General features: G+C 40.5%; 1 protein-coding gene across 1 annotated transcript in view; it reads left to right on the top strand.

Moving 5' to 3' along the window:
• grid1b (glutamate receptor, ionotropic, delta 1b) overlaps nucleotides 1–5,000 on the top strand; it is a 434,612-nt gene that overhangs the window by 378,302 nt on the left and 51,310 nt on the right. The window lies entirely within an intron of this gene.

Below are 5,000 nucleotides of genomic sequence, written 5' to 3'. Positions count from 1 at the left end.
TCACAACTCACCTCCCCTTAACTCCCCTGAACTCCCTTCCATTCACCTGCTGGAACACGCAGGGCCATTATGTATTTATATATGGGAAGAGAGAGAGAGAGAGAGAGAGAGAGAGTCAGATAGAGAGAGAGAGAGAGAGAGAGAGAGAGAGAGAGAGAGAGAGAGAGAGAGAGAGAGAGAGAGAGAGAGAGAGAGAGAGAGCAGGGCCGAGGAGCTGTTGAATGGTGATGTGAGGACGGTGCGAGTGGCGGTATTGTGGATCAGGAGTGTCCTGGTTTCATCCTCAGTGCAGCTGAATGGATGCAGGTGGTTTGGTTATTCCCGTTGTGTCCTGTCCCTTTGTCCTCTGCTATGAGACACGGCAGGCTGTGTTCACACGGCGCGTCATTCTCCATGTGAACAGAACACAAGAAAACGATTTTGGACAAGAAAGCCCTTTTGCGATACACACTGTAAAAAATATCTACTTGGTTCTACTTAAAATCATAAGTTAAGCAGCTGCCTCAAAACTTCAAGTTCAAACAAAATGGATTATTATTTTACTTTAACTCATTATTTTAAGTTTTGTTAAGCTTTGAATTTTCTTCTGTACAGTAAGTCAACATGACTGTACAGTGTTGTTTCAACTTTGCTTTTTAAGTTCAAAATAAAGTGAACTCAATTATTAGCGTTCTGTTCACTTATCCACATTAGTGATGTTAACTTTATAATTTGCGCTAAAAAAGTGTTTTATTCATCAATATGCATTATGTCCACTTATTCTAATAAGTGGGTTCAACCTTGTAATTTCAATTAAATAATGTCTATGAATTATCTTAACAAGTTAGGATTATGTTAAAGAATGCCTTGTTTCACAACACAAATCTAGTATTTTTTTTTTATTTATTAAAATACAATACAATGTCAAGATACAATAAGCTACACATACAACACTTATGAACAGTGCAGCAGCAGTTTGTTCTTGTTTCAATATTTGTCGTGATACACAACTCTTTAATGAGGGATGAAAATACTAGCACAGCAAATTATACCCCCGGACTACACAAGATTGAAATATTAAATGTTAACATTTAAAACCTGTTAACAGCATCACACAGAACCAGAATACAGAAGTAAAAAAAAAAAAAAACACGTTCATGATACTAATTTGGATGTGATTCACAAGCTGTGCTGAACCTGATTCAGCTCAAAAACAAACTCCAGATTTCACCTGGTTGACTTCAAATACTTGAAACTTGAATCTTGAAGCATACTTTGACCCTGTTATTTAACATGCATGAAATGTATTCAGTCCAACAAAATCCAACAACGAATATCAGGGCTTTTCCTTTCCTTTTTGCTTAAGTGAGTTCCCCTTCAACTTGTCAAAAGAAACAAAATAAAAATGCATTCTGTCCCAATTCCGAGTGGAGCATGGTTTACAGTTCATACCTTAGGAGCTTGTTTCGGAAGCTGTGGACTCTGGCAGAGGCTTGATCTGGTTTGATCTTCATCACCACCCTTTGAAGGAACTCAAAAGAATACTTCATGGCTCGTGGATACTCAAGGTTTACGCAGTAGATGATCCCCAAAAGCATGGTGAAGCTGGATGACACATCCTCAAAGTTGTGAAGGACAACAGTCTCCTCAACCACAACTGCTACACTGAACACCTCACATGGAAAGGCGTCTTGATTGTCACCTTCATAGCCTATCAGTAGGCCAAGATGTATACCCTTCATGGCTTCAGCTAGAGTCTCACCATGGGCCTTGAAAAGCAAAAAGTAATTGTGTGAATGTTTAGGTCAAGACATAAATGCTCTGCAAAGTTACTGTACTTAAGTCTCAGTCATCATAAACCTTGACATGTTTTCAGATATGCATGACAAAAACATCTTACGTCACACATCCTGATGATGTCCGAGGGCTCTTCGGATAGGTAGTGTGGCAGACCCAGCAGAGCAGCAGTCCTTCTCCTTTCATTTGTATCCTACAGAAATAAGCAGTGTTGAGATTTTATTGTAAACATAAGAACTGGTGCCCAATTTCAAAATTCTCAGCTTATCCACTTACATCTTTCTTCAGACAGTCCAAAATGGCTTTCAGTGCCGGCTTCTTCCCAGACTTGGTCGCAGCTTTATACACTTCCAGCAGTCTTGGCACCAGGTCATCAAGTCCGTCGAGGAACGACTCAAGAAGGTCTATGCCTACAATTCTTTTAAACTCTGCCCGAACCTGAGGAGACAAAGAGAGACAACGTTTAAGAGCTTACAGAACAAATACTCAAAAGATATCACCATAAGCTTAGGTTGTCTGTTGTGAAAGGCTTTCATCCACTCGATTATACTAGACAATTGGCACATTCCATTCCATATGCACATTCATGCCACCGAAAAAACAGTACAGTATCAGACATGGAAATAATGCACAAAAGACTCAAATGTAACCAGCTCACACACTGATATACATTCAAACAAAATTGGATTAAGTTATTGATCTCAGCTCAGTGTTGTCTATTGTTTTACCTGTCTCTCACAGAACATGGCAGGCCATTTTGCCATTACATCCCCGATGAGAGGTTGATCCCCTACAATCTCCTTTCTGCGCTTGGAAAACGTGGCAGACATCAACTCATCTATCTGCTTGTGATCTGGGTCTTTTTTCAGAACTTCCACCTGAAATTAGTTGCACAAGCACAAAGGACACATACTAAGACAAAATAGTAGGCTTCACAGACACAAGAGCAAAGTGTAGGTAGTCAGTCTACTATAAGCAGGTATGTATGCAGCAATATTAGACAGGAATGATTTGCATGTTTGATGTGCATGTACGATGTACCTCAATCATCCTCCGCTTTTCTTCCATGTCTGCAGCACTCAGTCCTTCAGGGGGATCTGGACAGTAGTGTAGCTCGCCCTTCTTTGACTTCTTCAAATATGGTCCCTTGCCATCTTCTCCTTTTCTTTTGTTGACTCTCACCTCTGGACATCCAGCTGCACTTAACTTCTGCCGATGGTTTCCAAGCTTAAACTTCAGGCTGTGGAACCAGCCGTACCAACCCTTTCCAGATCCTGGCTCTTTGAGACTGGGATGCTTCTCCACAAGCGCTTTGGCAACATTCTCATAGTGCTGCCTCTCCGGACAGGGACTAATCTTTGACATGCTGTCAGCAAGTGTGTCCAGGATATCAGTTTTCATACCTTTAGGAACCACCATCACAGATCCATCCTTTGCATATCTTCCATTTGCTTCTTGCAGTGTGAGTTCAACATCATGGGAGAACTCTGGAATCAGGAAGGGCTCAGGCCATTGCTGTGAGTCAGATTCCCCATCACTGACAGATGGAAGGCTGGCTGTATCCAATGTGGAATCCGAAAGAACTTCATCAGTTGTGAAGAGCACTTTCAATGTTGCTCGCTCCTCAGGAAGGTCTTGGATGTCGGTCAGGTTGGTCAGCTGATCCTTGAACGCAGGGTCTTCAAATTGCAAAATAAATCCACCTCTCAGGCCAAGTTTTGTACGTAATACCTGGCATAGTTCCTCAACATTAGGGGGAGTGATTTCGATGGAAAGACGCCTGATCTCGGTCTCAGAAAGGACAACTCGCAACAGCATTGTGGAGCACTTCGGCCTGAGGAGAATTGGAGGAGAAAAAAAGGTTTAATTCATTTTATAAACACATTAGAGGGTATTTTTTAAAGAAAGTGTAGAAAACAGCAAGGATTCTTAAGAGTCGGAGTGGCAAGTGTAAACAAAAGTCTAACAAATTGGATTTCTTAACTGTTTCAACTCATTATTTTGAGTATAAATAACCGTTGACGTGTCCTTTTTAATGCGTCTCAAAATTCAAAAATATAGCAAACTCATTAGTGTGTTCTGTTCACCAGTCCTAGGTTATTAGTAGTTTCAGAATAGTTATTTTCAATAGGAATGTCTTTATATTAGTTTTCCTTGGTTAGACAATCTACATTAAAAGATTGCTCTGTTTTTTCATTTCAAACTTATCACACACACAACACGGGCAGATATAGCACTAGCTAACGCAATTATTTCAGTAAACGAGCAGCTAGTTCGTGCGTATTGCCACCATGCCTGGCAGCTAACGGCTTTTAGGCTATTACTCAGCTGGCACCTGCAAGTAAACCCCAGCCCGAACGACCAACGAAATGATTGGGTAGAACTTACTGTAGATGGACCTTGCTAACTAGCTAGCAACCACCACTGAACCAATGTACGTTGTCCATAAAAGTTTATCTGTATGATTAATCATGCTCATGTATGAATAACAGCAAAACCCAGCTGCACCTACTGTTTGCAGAGCAATTTCCACCACTAATCTGCACGTATAGGCTACTAGGCTGAGAAATGCTAAAAAAAAAATATGCCTCGCTAAAATGAAATTACCGGACTTCACAGTGCATAACGTTATATCAAACAGTAACGACAGCTGACGTTCACATTATATTGGCTTCATCATCAACACACATTGTACTGTAGGCTTCAAAAGAAAACAGAAACACTTACCAAATTCGGCCTTCTTTAAGCCAACCCGACTCGTCTCGTCTGAATTGAAGCTTTAACTGAAATTTGAAGTTTGGTTTTGGCGAGGCTGGCGCGTAAACTTCAACGACGTCCTCTCGAGGCTTGCAGTTGTCTCGCGACTCGCACATGCGCAAATACCTGTCCTCCCTCAATTTGCAAAAGTTGTACCCCACTCAATTTAAAATTGCAAGTTCATTCAACCACCCGGTATTTGAGATTCATTGAAGTAACTTACGGCTGTAAATTGGAAGACTGAAAACTCAAACAATTGAGTTGAAAGTTCATAAAATATTATTTTATGTCTGAGTAAATGAAATATGCAAGTTATCATAACTTATTGGTGAGATCATTTTTTACAGTGCAATAAAACACCGGCAGCATTGTATTCCAAAAAGCAGTTGCAGGCATCTTTGATTGGCACAAGTACGTGAGCTAGCCTAACATTAACGTTAGATAACCTAACATTAACGTTAGATAAC

The sequence above is a fragment of the Sardina pilchardus genome, chromosome 3, assembly GCF_963854185.1.
Source record: "Sardina pilchardus chromosome 3, fSarPil1.1, whole genome shotgun sequence".
NCBI classification, from domain to species: Eukaryota; Metazoa; Chordata; class Actinopteri; order Clupeiformes; family Clupeidae; genus Sardina; species Sardina pilchardus.
This window is presented reverse-complemented; position numbering and strand designations above follow the sequence as displayed.